The 19,987-nt window shown below is 43.0% G+C and overlaps 1 long non-coding RNA gene across 1 annotated transcript; it reads right to left on the bottom strand.

Annotated features, from left to right (window-relative positions):
• Positions 1-445: 445 nt before the first annotated feature.
• On the bottom strand, positions 446-12,562 carry LOC123372502. Its single transcript, XR_006580321.1, has 3 exons — positions 12,476-12,562; positions 806-860; positions 446-519 (listed from the first exon to the last, which is right to left on the bottom strand). It is a non-coding gene; the product is annotated as an uncharacterized LOC123372502 (long non-coding RNA).
• Positions 12,563-19,987: the final 7,425 nt, after the last annotated feature.

Below are 19,987 nucleotides of genomic sequence, written 5' to 3'. Positions count from 1 at the left end.
ATAATTGTATACAGGTCCTTTTCAGAAGAACAGTACCACAAGCACTCCATATATGACTGTTGTATTAACATTGAGGGAACTATAGTGATTGGTGCTGCTGTAAAATTGAAGTTTTATGTCACAATAGGTGGCTTTTGTCACTAGTCATTATGGGTGTGAATGCTACTGACCCACAATCATGCCACAAATTTAACATGTTGCAGTAATACCTGCATGACCAGAATCCTTTTCACCTAATACTTGGATACCAATTAGTTTCCATGAGAAAACAGTTTCTTTACATAGCAGGAAAGAAGGCAGCAAGCAGTCATAGCACATACCCCAAAATAGCGCTGTTCTAAATGTAAAGTGATCCTTCCCAAAATAAAAGGATGCTAATGGGTCTCTAGGAGACCATTGCTTCTGTGTACTTTGAAGGGCCAGTTAATTCAAGCAGCAAACAAACCTACCTTATGGAGCAGATCGTGTCTGGCATTACCCTCAAGATGCTGCTACCTCTGGGGGATTCCAAAAGCAGGGCTAAACAGATAGTACATGTCATGGATACAAAGTATTTCAAATGGAAAACAATTAAGTGTTCATTTTTATTTAATCAGACTTCCATATATAGAATGTGCCTATCAGCCAGCCTGTAGGCGCACTGACAATCAGAAACACCATTAAATATCAACCAAAACTATGTTAGAGTAAGCAAAATAACTCTTCTTTCAAACCCCATTCCATCTCTCCAATAACCTTCCCAAATAAAACCTGGGTAAAGCTGTAGTTTGAGAAATCTCAGAGTTGCCTGAGGAACAGCACATACCAGTAATCCAGTCTCCAGGTGTCAAAGATAAGGATCACTCTTTTGAGGCTGGCATCTGAAATAAAGGATACCAAACTCCTTAACGAGTGCAAGACAGATTGGCCACGTCTGTTCCATAAACAGCTAAACATTCAACAGGATCCTTAGGTCTTGAACTGGGTTAACAATGGGTAGACAAACTACTGAACTGAAGTAGTACCTATGACCTCCATCATATTGTCTGGTTCCCCTCAGCCAGCCAGCATGACTTCTGCCTTACCAGGATGCAGCTTTAACAAGCTAGCTAAGCCATAGTCAGCCAGGCACTGGGAAAGCAAAGCAACCACAGGCCAACATCCAACAACAGAGTATCATCTTGAAACTGATAGCCCTGCAATGCAAACCATCTCAAAAGCTCCCTCAACATTTCGTACAGACCGTGAACAGAAGGGGTTAGATAACAGAGCCCTGTCAGACCTTACATGAAAGTCATCCATTGCTACCTTTCCACCTTTCATAAAGAAAAAGGTAGTCATGCAAACACAACTCCAACTACCCCTATCAGAATCTGCAAGCATATTAACAATACCATTTAGTGAACAAATCTATTGCATTCTCCATGTCATGGGCACAAACATTCCCAATCTTGGGTGCTCACAAAGTATTAGTATCAAAGCATTAGGTGAAAAGAATTCTGGTCATGCAGGTATTACTGCAACCAAATCCACCAAGGTCCCCCTGCACCCACACAGATCTAGGTGCTGGCCTGGAGCCCAGGCCTACAAGCACAACAAACTAAGGTTACGTGGCTTATTGCCTGTTGTAAGCTGTTGAAGCTCAAAGAGGACAGATATATTCATAGGAATTCTCTTAGAAATCTGGGTTTTGAATAGTGTTCGCAGTAGATCTTCGATGAAGCTAAACTCAGAGATAGTCAGGATATATTCTGCTACAAGTAGGTTCCCCCAGCCACCACTTCAATAAGCTCAAGCTTATTTTAAAGTCCATCTTGGATAAAACGAGAATCAACTTCAGACCCACATTGAGCCTCCCCAGATGAGAAGACTTGAGGGGTTTCCATTAATCACTGGTGGTACCAGAAACGCCAAAGGGGGCAAGGAGGACTGGAGAGTGGCTCCATCTCCCCTCCACACTGGCTGATATGCCCTTGTGCTCTGTGCTCATAAGAGTGGATGCTGCATCCTCTGAAATGGGCTTAGTGGCAGCTGCTTTCCTCCCAGATTGCTGACATGCCTCCCGTAAGCATAGGGTGACCAGACAGGAAGTGTGAAAAATCGGGATGGGAGGGGAAAGGTCATAGGAGCCTATATAAGAAAAAGCCCCAAATATCATGACTGTCCCTATAAAATCGGGACATCTGGTCACCCTACGTAAGCACAGTGTCTCTGGGAGCTTCTGCTGGGCGGTGGAGTGGGGAAATGATCTCAGTAGCATTGTCTAATTGGGGCTGTGGCTTAAAACCAAAATTTAGCCCCAGGCCTTTTGAGATGCACCCATCACTTGTTTGAATCCACATACAGTACAAGTTAGGTTAGGCAAGCACTGAAACAGTTAAATGCAGGCTCTCTTCAGACTCAACAATCTAGTGATAGCTACAGGAAAGAGAAGGATGCTTAAAGAAAGTACAAGTGTTAGAGAGGCAGGACTCTCAAATTGCTACAGCTTCAGCCTTTTATCCCCCTTTTTCCAGTTTAAGAGGGTTTTTTTAAAGCTATACCTACTGTGTTCTACAATCCAAGGTTCTGCATCAGAGAGACCCGTATTTCTGTGTTTTGAGTCCCTTGCCACTTGGGTAAACATTGTACTTTTCATTGGATATAAGTCATTAAAGTCAGTAAACACCAAAAAATGAATAAAACAGCAACTTACATATTTTTAACACCTCTGAGTTAGAACCGCTTTGCAATGGGGAAGAAGAACAGATGCTTGTTTCTAAATGGTAGAGCCCCCAACTGGGAATATGCCAGTAATAACTGTTGCCATCTGTTTTCAACTGTTCTTTTTACCTAGCTCTCCTAGATTCATATTTGAATTCATAGCCATATATTTCCACTAGGAGGCAATGGGAACAGGGTAGTAGGAATTCTCCTATGTGCTCTCACCTTTATTAAATACGAACCCTCAGTAATTACTGGTCTGCAAGATCTCTATAAAATGATAAATTAGGAGTAATTCTTCAAGGATAATATCACAACAGCAATTGTCTCATAACCACTTTTCATTCCTACCCTCACATATTTCCCCTCCCTGCTTTAATTTTTTTCCTGCTGCTCAGTCTCCTAATTTCTCTCCAATTAGAATATAAATGGGAAATGCTTACATTACAACTGCTGCTGGACAGACCAGATTCCTATAGGACTATGTTCACCCTTTCTGGAAACTAAGGACTCCATATAGACACAGAGGTCTGTCCACATGGAGTCACATGCAGGATTAGGGCCCCTGTGTGCAGGTAGGGCTCATCAATGTATAAATTATTGTGCCTCTGTGTTCATACACTGTAGTTGCAATGGTGTCTAAGTCAGTAGAGCCTTTACACAGCACAAGAGAAAATATACTCAGATACTTTGTTTTTAGCATTAATCCCCCCAAACATTTATTTCGATTCCTCAAACTCAATTTTTGTTAATTAGAGTTAGACCTAAAAATCCGCTTTAAAAAAAACAAAAAAACAAAAACATTCTGACAGAGCTGGCATCCTTTTACCTTGGCTATTTGCCACTGATGTGGTGTAATCCAATGATCAGTGTTACAGGTCCCGCTCTGTGCTCAGTCCACAGAGGACATGAGTTTATTACAACCCTAACTAAACAGCCTTGGCTCTTTCCCCCTTCTGTGGGAGCCACCATCTTGACTGATACACCTGGGATTGAACTGGGGCCATATCCTTCGCTAAAAAGCCAACGTTGTGTAGGTGGTGGCTGTAACAGACTCGTATCCTCTATGGCAGGGGTTCTCAAACTGGGGGTCGGGACCCCTCAGGGGGTCATGAGGTCATTACATGGGGGGGTCACGAGCTGTCAACCTCCATCCCAAACCCTGCTTCCCTCCAGCATTTATAATGGTGTTAAATATAGTAAAAAGTGTTTTTAATTTATTATGGGGGTCACACTCAGAGGCTTGCTGTTTTAAAGGGGTCACCCGTAAAAAAAAGTTTGAGACTCACTGCTCTGTGGTCAGGTGCAGAGGGGGCCCTGGAACACACACTCACCAGTGGATTACAATCCTACCACCAGGATCAGATTATTCAGGATGCTGAAAGCATCGTAACATGTCTGGTAAATGACCTATTATTTTTTTAGCCTGATGTGTGGGATTAGTGACCAATTTAAAGAATCATTTTACATGAATTACTGGCAATTCCAACTAATGCTATGTATCACGAGAAAGATGGGAGCCCCAGCTATCCAAAGATTTATAAGCACTTTCTTTAAGGCTTGGTGAGAAAGATATTGGACATTAAATTTTCATCCTTCTGATTACCATCCTGCCTTTTCCCTCTTCAATTTAACCCAATTTTACTGGGCTCATTGTCACAAGACTCTTTGGAGCTAAAACAAGTGCTGTCCACTATCCAAAACCTTGTGATGCCTTTTGTCTGCCACTCTCACTCTAGTAATTCATGAGAATCTTGGTTGCTAATAGTCATGCCAGAATTTAACTGGAGGTCAAAGCAAGACTATAATCAGAAGGACTTGATTTTATGACAGAATTTTCAATACTATTATTGTTACTGAATATTAAAAGGACACAATTAACTTTAAAAAAAATCTGATTTTTTTTTGCTCTCTAACTTCAGAAGTAATACCTAAGAATAATATGATTGAAAGAGGTCAGAGAAAAAATATTTCTCTCTAGTTCTTCTAGTATATGTTGTGCAATTGACAGCACTGTGTGTGTGTAGCTAGTTTCATTGTTTCCCCTGTGTCTGGTAAGTCAGTGCCCCCTTGTTTGTGTGGGTCTTCCATGCAACAACAGAGGAGAGTAGATCATTTTAACATGTAGAAAAAAATGAAATTGAAGACCTACAACTGTCGGAGTCAGTGGTAGGTGTAGTTTTTGTTGAGTAGACTTCAAGTTGATGATGTCCCTTTAAGCCAGGCAAAATACCTCAGTAGTTTCACAAAAGAAAAAGCAATGTTAATATTTGTAATCTGCTTGTAAATCCCTTTCCTAGGAAGGTCTAAGTCATCTGAGTCCCACACCTAACACCCACTGCCTAACTACAAACCTACCTACCTCTCACCCCCGAACACACCCCGATTTTGAATTATTGCTGTGATATCTGAGTTAGATTGTAAACTCTTCAGAGTAGAGGCCTGTCTTTTCACTTGCTTTGCAATATGCTAGGGACAACTACAATTCTATATAAACAATAAATAAGTGCCTTTTCCACAGTGTAGAAGGGGCACCCTCCACAATAACCATCACAGTGAACCATTTCCCCAACGGTTACAGAATAGTAATGTCTCTTTCACTGTAACTTTTCTATGGGCCTGTTCCTCCAGGGACAAGGGGGCCTCCTGAGAGAAGCTGAGTGCCCTCACCTCCCATTGGTTCATGTGAGCTGAGCATGCTTGTCGCCTCTCAAGAAGTGTCCGAAAGCCTGCAGGATCAAATCCAATTTGCATCCTCTCCAACCGTACCCAATTTGCAGACACATTTCCCATTAGTATAAATCAGGTGCAGTGAAGTCAATGGAGTGGACACCAATTTATACCAGTGATCAATTCAGCCCCACAGTATGTATATTTCAGGCCAAATAGCTGGTACCTCCATAAATTCTCTAGTATCTAAATTTTAAAATGTACTTTCATAGTAGGAAAGAGTAATTCCGTCCATGCCGGGCCAGCTCCAGGCACCAGCCCAGCAAGCAGCTGCTTGGGGCGGCCAACGGTGAGGGGCAGCACGTCCAGGTGTTTGGCAGCGGGTCCCTCACTCCCTCTCAGAGCAAAGGACCAGCCGCCGAAGACTGAAATGGTGGCGGTAGAGCTGATCGCGGCTTTTTTTTTTTTTTTTTTTTGCTGCTTGGGGTGGCACAAACCCTGGAGCCAGATTAGGGAGTGAAATTCTAGGGCCCGATGTGACGAATATTACAATCCCATGCAGTATCTTATGGGGACCGTATTGTGTTAAGTCTATGGATCATTGTGGGCCAGGGATTGTACACAACTCCAGAGGGAAGGGTTACCACAATTCCTCTAGGAACTCAAACCAGGGGGAGGGGCAGGGGTGATTAAGGTGAAACAATTATGTTGAAAACACCTCCAGAGAGGTACCACCCCATGGAGAGGCTTGCATATACTGGTTCAAACTGGGTTTTCCAGAGACAAAACGAACAAAGAAAGGGCTTTTGGCATAAAAAGGATGGTTTAAACTGACTTGGGGTCTTCTTTCTGATACAACAAACAGATGGAACCTTGTGTCCTAGGGGGACCCCAACCCTTGCAGAAGGATTGGAAAGACTTTGGCCTACTAGGGTCCCATAAAAATGATGGATGACTTCTGTTATGTTTAGTGTTCATTTAAATCTGTTTTCATTATGTTTCCTGTGTTTTGCTTTTACCTTAACAATGCTTGCTTCAAAAGAGCTATGTGGTAACTTGTAACTGCTGGCAATACACTGTTCGTAGCCTTCAGAAAGCAAAGCACAGACACTGACCTTTAGGCACACTGGTTTGGTGGGGATATACATGGCAGAGGGGCATTGCTGGCACATGATGGCATATATCACATTGGTAGATGTGCAGGTGAACGAGCCCCTGATGGAGTGGCTGATGTGATTAGGTCCTATTATGGTGTCACTTGAATAGATATGTGGACGGAGTTGGCATCGGGCTTTGTTGCAAGGATAGATTCCTGGGTTAGTGTTTATGTTGTATGGTGTGCGGTTGCTGGTGAGTATTTCCCCAGGAATTGAAATGGGGGGGGGTTGAATTTACAGGGGGGGGTCAGGGGCAATGAGATATATAAAAAAGATATGAATAAAGTAAATGTCTTGTTAGGATAATGCAAATTTAACATAAGAATAATGCAAGTTACATATAACAGGTCTAGATTTCTAAAAATATATATTTTTTTAAATGTATTTAATTTAAATTGACTTTTGAAACGTAAGCCATCATGGGCTAAGAGGGAAGTCCTCTCATGGATTAGTAACTGGTTAAAATAGGGTAGGAATAAATTATCAGTTTTCAGAATGGAGAGGGATAAATAGTGGTATCCCTGAGGGGTCGGTACTGGAACCATTACTGTTCAACATACTCATAAATGATATGGAAAAATGGGTAAACAGTGAGGTGACAACATTTTCAGATGATACAAAACTATTCAAGATAGTTAAGTCCCAGGCAGACTGCGAAGAGTTACAAAGGGATCTCACAAAACTGGGTGACTGGGCAACAAAATGGCAGATGAAATTCAATGTTGATAAATGCAAAGCAATGCACATTGGAAAACAATCTCAACTATACATACAAAATGAAGGAGTCTGAATTAGCTGTTACCACTCAAGAAAGAGATCTTGGAGTCATTGTGGATAGTTCTCTGAAAACATCCACTCAATGTGCAGCGGCAGCCAAAAAAGCAACCAGAATGTTGGGAATCATTAAGAAAGGAATAGATAATAAGACAGAAAATATCGTGCTGCTGACTTGAAGGTATATATTGTCCCTAAATATGAAATAGTTGTGGGTGAGGACAAAGTCGCAAAGTTCAGCCACCAGGTTTGGCATGTAACTAGTTCACAAAACTGGGAGGGGGGGTGTACGCCCTCCTTAGGGGGGGTGAAGGGAAATCACTGAAAAAACCCCAGTCAGATAGGAATGGGACAAGGAACATGGTGATGGCTGGAGACTTGCAACCTAACTGAGAACTCCTGGAGTTGACCAAGAGAGGGGAATACAGGTGCAGTTACCCTGAATTGTGACACCTCTGTTATGTGGATGAGATGACCATAGTGGTCCTTACTGGATTTGTTTCTATGAATATATATTGTAGGACAATAAGTTACCAGACAAATTTTCTGGAATACCCCATTTTCTTAGAAATTTCAAGTATACCAAATTCTCTCTCTCAACTGTTTGAGGGTACATTAATGTGTGTAGATACAAGAAGTATTATCCCCGGGTTTTCATAATGCCTGCAAAGCACTCTGGAGAAGAAAAGCATCAAGTACAATTTTCAAATTTGAAATAAATCAGAATTGGTGAAATCCCTTTGCCACAAAAAGTGCAAGTATACAAATAACTCACAAAGAAGGTGAAGAGCATTAAACAGCTGCCTTGAGTGCTCTTGCCATCCCTTTAGAAGATACCATTGAAGTAACATTTTCCCAGTGAAGCTTTGGGTTGAATCCTGCAAAAATTTTAATACATGCAATAGTCCCAATGAGACTGAGTAAAACTATTCCCAGGAGTAAAGTTATTCACATGCATAAATCTTTGCAGGGAGAAGGCCTTGCAGATTGTCAGAACACACTGGGCTAAAAAGATAATATTGAGGAACACTGGTCTTTTGGTTAAGGCATTAGACTGGGACTGAGGAGATCTGAATTCCATTTCCACCTCTGACTGAGTATGTGTTGGGCAAAAGAATTCTCTCTGTGCCTTAGATACCTCTCTGTATAATGGGAATAATACTTCATCTCTCCAACTCTTTGTCTTGCTTCTTTAGAGTGTAACCTCGTTAGGGTGAGAACACTCTCTTACAGCGTAAAAGTAAAATGGGAGCCTGAGCTTGGTTGGTCCCTCCAGACACCACTGCAATATAAACGAGAATTTGCCACTCCTTGCCTTGATACTATTGCTTCAGTGGTCAATAGTGTTACACCCCATTTGATAACAAAGCAAAAAATCCTGTTCCCTCCCTATTGCCATCTACCCCCTAAGCGCGCGCACACAGACAGAATGAATACCAAACCACATGCACTGTGAAGTGGCATCAATAGCTGATCAGTTATTATCCAAACTACCAGGGCCAGCTGTAGGGAAAATGGCACCCTGGGTGAACTTGTATTTTGGTGCCCTTTGCCCTGTGGGAGTGGCTCCTCACTCTCCCGCCCCCCAACCCCCAGGGGGGCACGAAGGAACGTTGAAGGGGTGAGCAGTATCTGTGTGTCACCACTCCACTCTTTCTCCCCTCTAGTTCCTCTGCCAGGAGGAAGCAGGGAGAAATCTGGGTGCCCCCCCCCCGCATGCAACACTCCCCTGCCAGCTGGGAGCCGTTTCTGACATTACATCATGCAGCGGGCACTTCTGCGCCCCCTTGACCACTGGCGCCCCTGGGCGGTCACCCAGGTCGCCCACCCCTAAGGCTGGCCCTGCAAACTACCACCACCACCACCCCTTTCCACCCCTGGTAGTTCATTTCCTCCATGGAGCCAGACACAATCAACACGTAGCATTACCAAGATGACTCTGACAGGTTTTATCATATACTGATATGGGAAAATTACGGGTGGGAAAATTTCTTTCTATGATAGGAGCAGATGGCAGAAATATAACGATTATGGAAAACTATACAACTGTAACTAAGGCTTTTTTCCCCTCTTCCCCCTTTAGGGCTAGAAACAGAGAGAGAGAACGCAGACTGGGATACACATTCTGAGCCCCAGAATTCTGTCCTCTTTGCACCTGCTAGTTTCTCCTTGCCTGGGCAATAGTAATACAGAAGAGAGAGAAAAATATTTCCTATTTTGATTACCAAGTTATGATAAAGTTTACATGTTGTTTTATCCAGATGCTTCTGACCACTGCATGACTCCTCAGAAAACTGATATAATACTTAAAGGTTAAGCACCACAAACAAATTTGCCTCATGATGGGAGAAATGTCAGGGAAAAGAATTAATTAAATGTGAAAAGATGTCCCTCTGTATCCAAAGTCCTACCTTGCAGTTAAATCAAGATCTTGCAGTTCTAAAATGTCAAATTCATTTATTTAGCCTTTTTAAAATAAAAAGAGAAAGAGAGAGCAAGAAGAGAAAAGGAAGAGCAGACTGCACTCTGAGCAAGGTTAATAATAAGCAGATCTTTATTGCTGTTCAATATGTTTACTTGAAAATAAATAGTTGAATATCAAAAGCCAGGTACCACAGACCATAGTTGTCCTTGACAGAACAAGGAGTAAAGGTCTCAAGTTGCAGTGGGGGAGGTTTAGGTTGGATATTAGGAAAAACTTTTTCACTAGTAGGGTGGTGAAGCACTGGAATGGGTTACCTAGGGAGGTGGTGGAATCTCCTTCCTTAGAGGTTTTTAAGGTCAGGCTTGACAAAGCCCTGGCTGGGATGCTTGAGTTGGGGATTGGTCCTGCTTTGAGCAGGGGGTTGGACTAAATGAGCTCCTGAGGTCCCTTCCAACCCTGATAGTCTATGAAATGCTCAATGTGAAAAATACAAATGTTTAATGCCAAAGACATTTTGGCTCTGAGTTATCACATTCAGACAGTTTGTAGAAATCATAAAATAAACAAGGTGAAGGGACCATAAAAAGAAAAGAAAAGAAAAAAAAATGAAAGCTCCTTGGGGAATCTAAGGCTCTACCCTAATTCAATAGAAAATATGTTTAAGGGGGAAAACACCTGACAGGTTTAAACAAATCACATTACATTTCCCTCTAAATATTATGCCATTCAAACCTTGGAGGGCTGCTTTAAAAGGGCTAATGCAATCCTTGAATAGATAAACAGGGGAATCTTAAGCATGAGTAGGGAGGTGATATTACCTATGTATTTGACACTGGTGCAACTACTACTGGAATAGTGTGTTCAGTTCTGGTGTCCACAATTCAAGAAGCAAGTTGATAAATCAGAGGATTCAGAGAATAGCCACAAGGACGATTAAAAGATTGGAAAACAAGCCTTATAGTGAAAGACTCAATCTGTTCATCTTAACAACAAGACGTTTAAGGGATGATTTGATCACAGTTTATAAGTACCTACATGTGGGAAACAGAAATTTAATAGAGGGCTCTTCAAGCTAGCAGACAAAAGGTATAAGAAGATCCAGTGGCTGGAAGTTAAAGCTGGCCAAATTCAGACTAGAAACAAGACTTAAAAAAAACCACAGTGAGGGTAATTAACCTCTGGAACATCTTTACCAAGGGTTGTGGTAGATTTTCCATAACTGGACATTTTAAAAATGGATTTTTTTCAAAAAGATTACTCTCAAGTTCAAACAGGAATTCATTCAGGGAAGTCCTCTGACCTGTGTTATACAGAAGGTCATACTCGATGATCACACTGATCCCTTCCAGCTTTATAATCTATGAAAGCAGAATGCTTCTTCTGCCTCTACTTTTGGGTGGAATTTTGCACATGTATATATCCAATCGGTAATCACAATGCATGGTTAACAACAGGTATTGGTAAGTTGCAAAGACACACATTACATCAACCTCACATGATGATGAAACCAAGAACACAAACTGATGCTGGATTTCATATGGATCTGGCTGAAACGTAGTGAACTGTCACCTTATCATGGCCCAGTCCTGCAAGCTGCTGCACAAGGACCGTCTAGCCCTTTTGGGGTCACATCCTTATTATTAATTTTACAAAACTGTATTCAGAACTGGTCATTGTTCATTATTCAGAGGAGTTAGCCTTAAAGGAAAAACATGAATTTCTTGCATTAACCCCTAATACCTTTTGGGGGATGTCCTGCACCACAGTCTAGAAAACCTCATAGTAACATATATGTATTAGTGAAGTGTGTAAACATGCCCTCCCAGTGTAGGAAAATTCACAGTGAACAATTAAACCATACCCTGATGTTCTCAGTGTTGCTGCCTGGAGCTGGCACTGTTTTTTCTATTACATACAGTGAGTTATTTCTAAGACCGTGCTCTGTTAAAAAAAGCAGCTTAAAATCAAAATAGGAAAGAGTCAGACAGATTGCGCATCCAGTTTTGAGGGGGTGGAATAAATATGCAGGATATTAAACTTTGAAAAGTAGCTACTGAAATGAAACTGCTTTGTGACTAATTCTCATAAACATTCTGAAAATACAAACTTGAACTAAAATGATCAGGATGAAGGCATCCAATGAAAGTTAGAACCAGCACAACAAATAATGGCAGCAGAAAGAGATAGAGAATATGTGACAACGAGCTGTGATGACAAGGTTATCTCGGAATGAATTTGGGGTGGCTGCATTATTTAAGAGCTATCAGTAAATTATGCAGATACAGTAACACTCCTAGATAGGTCATCAGTGGGGACTGAACCAACTGGGACCTCTTTATCTAAAAGCACGGTCTCTACCACTTGAGCTAAAGGACAGCAGAAGACTCAAGACCTCTATACATTACTGGGCACTGAAAGAGGTAAAGCCATGCTACGTGAGATGCACAGACTATCACATGAGTGCCAACTTACAGCACAGCCAGGCATTTACTATATGCTACCTCCTTTACAGAAAAATGATTCTAAAAAGTTTCTAGAGAAATTTTACTTGAGTTTTTTTTTAAACCCTCTGTGACCAAGCAGGTCACCACAGAGCATGTGTAAACCCAAGGGGACAACTAGTGCAAAGAGTTGTTGTAACAATGTATGTAACATGCATTAAGCCCCTTTACTGAGTTCCTAATAACATTCTAAGGGTGAGATACAAAAGGAAACTCTATCTTCCAACTCCTCTTATTTTGGAAAGTACACATTTGGAGAGTCTTACCTGCAGGCAACGTTTACTATGTCTTTCTCTGGAGCCACAGTGGCCCAGAGTGGCTTCCATAGTGTTTGAAGCTAAGTGCTGGACTCCATTTTGGGTCAAGTGAAGGGGGCTTGTAAGAGCCACTATTTATAATTTTACATGGTGCCATCTGCTGTTAGGAATGCAGTATTGCTAGGAAGGTAGCACTGCAGTGTCCCACTCAAGAGTGGCAAACTGCCAAATATTATTTGGGTTGGTTTGTTTGGGGTGTTTTGTTGGTGATGGCTTCTTCCTGGCTAGAAGGAGTAAGATGGGAGAGTGATTTAATGAGGTAGGAAAAAATATATATGTATTAGAAAAAGTGGGGGACTGCAAGGAAAGGTCTGGAGGGGGCTGGCTGGCTAGAACCAATAGAGAGTGGAACTCAGGAATGACAAAGCTAGTCTCCAACACATGGAACTTACTCCAGTTAAGGGCCCAGGTAAGCTCTGAAGTTTATTGCAGGGCAGGAATGTTGCCCCGGGTGAGGAATTCTGCCTAGATAAGGATTAGAAATACTTAGATCTCAGATCAAGGGTTTTTAATGGCTGTCTCCTTGTTCATAAGGGGGGCATTAGGTTATCCGTTTTTAGTACTGGAACTCTCTAAATTAAGAGATACTTTTTATGGGCGTTCAAATTAAAAGTCCCTTATTCTGATACTAACAATAATGAGATCCTGATCATTTTCTGCCTTACCTCTCTCCACTGTATTTGAATCTATGACCCACATTTCCCATGCTACAATTGGAGTGTGGCACCTTCAAAGCCAAGCGCCCAGTGCACAGATTTCAGAGGGAGAGAAAAAGATTTTGGAAAAAAATGTTGTTGCCTAAAACATTATGGCACAATACCCAAGGACTTTCTGTGGTAAGTGCTGTTAGCTAACATGAAACCTCCTCCCCTACCCAGTGATCAAAAGCTTTCCTTTCTAGCCCTGCTGAGTCACAAGATATTTACTCCAGAGGGCATTCTGCACCAAAAAAATTAAGATTTCTGCACCCAAAATATTTAAATTCTATGCACAATATTTTAAAATTCTGCAAAACTTTGCAAATTGTATTTGTCAAATAAAGGTGGAGGCTCCAGCACAGCACTGGGGAGCACAGGCCACCGGCTGCACAGAGCTGGGAGATCACCGTGCGGCTTCCCTCCCACCCAGGACACGGACTCAGCAGTGAGGCTGCACCCAACCCTGACTCAGTGCAAGGACTGGGTCTGCCCCAGAAACACCCCAGGGCCCTGCCCCTCCGTGTGAGGTGCACCAGGTGTGGGCAGGCAGGCTCAGCAAGGCAGGATCAAGTATGGAGGGGCTTAGTGTGGGGGGATCCAGGAGTGGGTTGAGAGGGGTCTGTGGGGGGCAATCTGGGTGCTGGCAGCTCAGTGGGAGATCTGGGTGCACAGGGGCTTGTTGGGGTGGTTGGGTGCAATGGTAATGAGACTCTGCAGAGGGGTCCAGGTGAAGGTGGTTGGGGCTCAGCAGGGGGTCTTGGTGTGGTGGGGATAGAGCTCAGTAGCGGGGTACAAGTATGGGGGGCTCAGTGGGGGGTCCAGATGCTGGGGGAGTGGGACTCAGTGGGATGGGGATCCAAGTGCAACTGGTTGGGGATTGATGGGGTGTGGATCCGGGTGCAGGTGGCTCGTTGGGGTGGTCCACGTGCAGGGGGAATGCGGCTCATCTGGGGGCGGGGTTCTGAGTGTGGGAGGGTCTGGGTATGAGGGGGTCTGGATGCATGGGGGTTGGGTGGATGGGGGAGCAGCTCCCTATACAGGGATCCCTCCCAGTGCAGCCGAGGAGCAATGGGTGCAGGAAGCGGGGCGGGGTGTGTGTGGAGTTTGCAGAGCTTCCTGCAGCCAGGGGAGAAATCTGGGGGTGGATCTGACTTGGCCATGGATACCATGCAGGGGAAGAGGAAGTCCCTTCCTCCCCATCCCAGCCTGGACTAGCAGCTGAGCCTGGCACAGGGTAGGATCCACCAACCAGGTTACCCCCAATCCCACCTCCTGCTCCACAGTGATTTACCTCTCTGCCAGCTGCCCGGGGCACCCAAAACATACTTCTGGGGAGGGTTGCATGACCTTTGCTTCTATGTCAGAAAGTCATTTTTCTGTGGGGAAGCAATGAAATCTGCAGGAGACATAAATTCTGTGCATGTGCAGTGGCACAGAATTCCCCCAGGAGTAGATATTAAACCTGCAACCTGTCATTGGTTCAGGACTGAATATTGCCTATCCTACACCTCAGATCTGTGTGTGAGACACACAAAATATATGGCGATTGTTTTCAAAAGTGGGTGCTGAAAGCTGGGCTCCTCTGTTGATATCTTGGCAGGGGGTTAGACGAGATGACCCTGGCTGTCCCTTCTAACCCTCTGATTCTATTAGAGCACCTAAATATATGGTTAGCTCCTGAAAATTGCTGACCATCTAGAAGCTGCTACTCAAGTCAAAGGTGTGTATAGTTATACATACATACACACACAACCTGCACCCCAATGTTAAATATAGTGATCATTTCAATTACCTTACTAAAAGAAACAAAATCCTGCTAAATCACAACGAATTACATCAGCAATCCTAAACCTTTAAATTCTATGCCTAAATACTTCCTAAACTACTTACCCATATATAAAACAAATGTGAATCATTCTCTTAATTGCCAATATGTCTCTGCTAAATATACATATGCAGTTGACAGACTGGCCCACCATTTGCTACAGGGAGAGGGTGTTGAGAAAGCAGCTGTCACCATGATATCAATGCTCTGGTCAGGCTGAGCAATCAGACCAGGCATGCACAAATTCCATTATCTTAGCCTTATCCCTAATCCTGCCATCCTACATAGAAGGGTTGTTACAGACAGAGCTAGCAAAGGCTCCAGCTGCAGTCTCCTGTTAGTTACCATCAGATGCTGGCCATAGTAGCCTCCCTGGGGAACTACTAGTCCACAGCTTTCATCTACAGATGTTCAATCAAATGTTTTTCAGATTTTTGGCATGTATGCTCCACAGAGCCACTGACTGGATTTTGTCTTGCTTTCAAAGATTTCTACTCAAATGTTGGTTGATTCTATTTTGTTTTTATTGTTGGCTGAAATTGACAGGTTTCCGGGATGTACATGGTCAATACAGTATCTGTGGAGGGGGAAGGTCATGCAAAATAAAGAGTCTTAGCTAACATCGTTCCTGACTTGAATCTAACAGCTTGAGGGATTGCATAATTATTGCATCTGCTTGACTACAGTGCTTTCTTGGTTTATTAAAATTCCCTTTGGGCGCTGGGGGCAACATATCTAAAAAAGGTATTGCAGCTTTCTAGTGGCTATAGCTGAAGGAACTGTCTAGTCCCATTTAATCTCTTTGCTTCTACAGAGATCTGTATACCTTTACCACCTCCATTACCGTAGGAACTGTGATTGGATTTAACTTCCTGCACATCACATTAGAATCAGCTATCATTCTGTGCGTACGTTCATTAAATTCAATCTGGTCTATATGGGGATATGAAGCAGAAACATGGTAAGTGTATTAAGGAATAAGGATGGAAAGACTGGATTATTTGGGATCTGGAATTACTGTGCAGATAAAGATAGCTAAATTCATGTTGCTGCTACACTTCTTTCAAGGAGGATAGAATTGCTATAAGCCTCTATGTTCTGTCTTTCTGAGTGTAAGGAATACTAAATAATGCAGGACTTGCTTATGCTAAAGTGATGTCCTTTTTTCCCTGGGAAGTTAATTTGGTGCTCTTGTGAATAGGGCTACACTGACGTTCCTGGAATACAAAGTTCTTTATACAAAAACAGGTTCAGCAAGGCAAGTTTTTGCCACATTCCTCTGTTGTGTCCTCACCAGAAGGCTTCTGTGTCAGGAGGGGTAAAAACCCACTCAATCCTTGGCTACTCTGCCGAGATTCCAATGAGGATACCAACTGTAAGATTGTTTGCAGTGCTGCTGTTGCCATGTTGATCCCAGGTTATTTGAGAGACAAGGTGGGTGAGGTAACATTTTTTACTGAACCAACTTCTTGTGATGAGAAAGAGAAGCTTTTGAACCTACACAGAGCTAGACCTGAAGAAGACCTTGTCTCTCCACTGTAATATTGGGCTTTTATGTTATAGATACTTGCCTGCCAGGAAATGAGTTGAGACCATAAACTTTCACTTTGCCCACTAGCTGTCGGATGGTATAATGCCCTTTGTGCTCTTAAGTCATGAGTGAATCATTCAGGTAACAGATTAGCCAAATATTGTTGGCCATTTTCACCTCACGTTTTACTGTTATATACCTCCTCTTGCTGTACATCCCCTTTGCAATCTGATTTGCTGTCTTTTCTCATTATGTTCCCAGTCTAAATTATTCTTTGTTTTCATGGTGGGAATTTATAGAGGTCCACGTCACCATAGCATCTGGTGGCACTTTACATTGTTTAGATGACGTGCAACTTTTCAGAAATATAGGAAACAAAACCACTGTAGGCTGTACCATGAGCTTCTCAGGGCAGAGACTCTGTCTTTGCAGCACGATATATGTCAACAGAGATTTGACAAACTAGTAAAATTAAAGAACAGCTTCCCAGCAGTAGGAAGTCACCATTCAAATTTAACTGATCTGGTTCAGCATTTTCATTAGAAACACAAATCATGCTCAGGGGTTTATAATGTAGCCCTAAACATTTTTTGTGAACTGAAACCTACCATCCAAAGTCTCATCTAAGGGTAATTTTGTTTTGTTTCTATATTATGGACAAATAATCTGTTTGAGTCAATTGATTCCTTCTATTCTAGTGATCAACAGTGAGGTGGCAAAGTCTGAAGATGACACAAAATTATTTAGGTTTACGAAGAGCAGAAAAGACTGAGAAGAACTCCATAGGGCCTAACAAAGCTAGGCAACTGGCAAATGAAATACAGTTCTGAGAAATGCAGGGTAATGGCCATTGGGTGGAATAATACTCACACATGTTGCTATGTTCTAAATTAACTGTCATCACTCAGGATAAAAGCCTTAGTGACATTGTGGGCAGGCCACGACAGTTCAAATTCGCAGGAACCTGAAACTCTTTGCAAGTCATTAGGGGCTAGACTGGCACCTGAATAAAGGGCAGCCTATGGACTAAATCCTCACTCAGGCATAATACAGTCCCTGCATCAGAAAAGAAGCAGTCTATGTCAGCTCTTTTTCCCAGAGCTGCTTGTATACCCCTCCATGCCACTCAACTGTGTTGACTGGAGTCATGGCGTTGGGGTTGGCGGAACCAAGCCTCTATTCGCTCCCCGTCCACGTATCCAGGAGTGGAATAGCAGCACTGGCAACGTGTCCCCCAGCTCCCTCGCTGTGAGCCCATGTTGGGTAGTACAGGTTGGCTCACAAATGAGCCCTAGTTTAGGGTATGATGCTGCACTATGCTTGGCTAGTCCAGAAAATCATCCTGGAATGTTGTTGCTAGTGTAGCTGCAGGCACAGAGTATAGAGGACATTAAACATTTTACCTTTATTCTCCTCAAAGGCTCTCTGCGTTAAGATACAATGCATTTAGATTACATTTCCATATTTTTTTTCCAGAACAATGTGATAAAATTAGCTATTTCTGTCTTACAACAAAGGCTTTTATAAGAACTTCTTTGTGGTGTACACAAGAGAGAACATATCTTGCATATCAGCAGCCATGATTTACATTTGCAGCTGTGAGCGAAGCTGGGAGAGAGTGCTGCAAATTTCACTTCCTTTTATTTTTTAAGATATAACTTTTCTTTTAAAAAATGGTTACATAGTTCTGAGGGTATTATATAGGCTGGCAGAAGCTGAAACAATCCCATTTGGGATTGTGCACACAAAGGTGAAGTGGCCCTGATTATAGAGGTAATATTGAACTGTGTCACACTTCCAACCTTTGGGGCAGATCTCTCCCTCTAGACCTCTGTTCCAGGCCTGTGAGAGGCCCTGAAGCACAAGTTTGGTGTTAGTGGGAGTCAGAGGTGGAGGGTGAAGCTTCCCCTTGGGAAGGCTGCCCCCGGCCACGCCTCTTCTGGCCAAGGCCCCACCCCTGTTCACTGTTCACAGACTCCCCCTCTCCCCCGAAGTGGCCCTGGCAGTGGTTAGGGTACTCACCTAGGAAGTAGGAGATTACCCAGTTCAATTCCCCCCTCCGCCTGTGAGGGGGATAAAGGATTTGAATTTGAATTTGAATTGGGCTCTGCCACTTCTCAGGTGAGTGCTCTAACCACTGGGCTATGGGGTATTTTGATGTAGGGTTCCCTCAGTCTCTCCTGTTGAATCTATTCCATTATGGTTAAAAAAATTAAAAAGTCATCAAAGTAGAGAGATGGGCTAGCGGGTCTCCCTGAGTACTCTAACCATGAGGCTGCCAAGTAATTCTCATGCCTGCTTGCTCTCTCTGGCTCTTACTTTCATTATTTATCCACAGTAGAACAAGACAGATAATGTCTCCCATGTCCAACATTAGTACTATAACTACTGGCCTAGGAGTTATCTAGGAGGCCTCCTCCTCCACTCCTGGTTGTTTTGTGTAAACTTGTCTATAATGGCCCAAACAGAATGCAAGTTCTGAATAAAACTTCCCAAACTAGGCCTCAGAGGTGAGTTAGGCACAGAAATCCCATTTTCTCCCAGTTCATGAATTGTTCTGGGGCTTAGATATCTGGACACCTGGGGTGGGCTGCAGTGTACATGCTTGTAGGCAGAAACATAGGCACATAATGAACTTTTACTGCAAAAATTTAGGCGCCGAGTAAGTTTAGGCAACTACAAGATTTGGTGGCAGCTGAGCGGAGGCTTTGTGAATCCCGGTGGGGCCGGACTCTGGGATTTAGGTGCTTAATGTGACAGCTAGGCACCTAAGACCTTTTGTGAAAACAGCCCTTGGTTTCCAGTGCTGTTGGTTCCAATGCTGTTTATGTCTGAGAAGCATAGAGTGTCAGATATATCTCTCAACTTGTGGAAGCCCAAACATACGATGCAACATTTGACAAAGATACAAATTGAGGGACATCAAACACCATCTCAAGGAGAGATTTACAAAGCTGTGGGACTGAGTGAGTAATTCTCTCTATACCCTCCATCTCATCAATGTATTTCTGACATCAATATTTTTCATCAATAAAAGTGAGAGGACACCAAATCTGTGTGGATTGTAGGGATCTTTGGGATTCAAATCAGTGATCCTCTTTTAAATGATAGGTTCGGTGGCAGATAAGATTAAATTAACATGAAAGGAGGCTTTGCACCAGGGAGGAGGGAGTGCTCAAACATTAAAAGGGACAGGACATCGCAAAGAGGAGTATCCTGCCAGAAGCATGACAGTTGTGCTTCAGGATCTGCGCTGGCTGCCCGTTGGCTTCCTGGTGGAGATTAAAGTGTTATTTCTTATCTATAAAGCCCTAAATTGCTGGGAGCTTCCTACCTGAGAAGCCACCTCTCTTCCTGTGCCATTCTGCTACAGGTGAGGTCAGCAAGGCCACTCCAGGTGAAGCCCC

Source organism: Mauremys mutica, chromosome 6 (genome assembly GCF_020497125.1).
Source record: "Mauremys mutica isolate MM-2020 ecotype Southern chromosome 6, ASM2049712v1, whole genome shotgun sequence".
Taxonomy (NCBI): domain Eukaryota; kingdom Metazoa; phylum Chordata; order Testudines; family Geoemydidae; genus Mauremys; species Mauremys mutica.
Note: the sequence above shows the minus strand (reverse complement) of the source record. Positions and strands in the feature narration are given on the sequence as shown.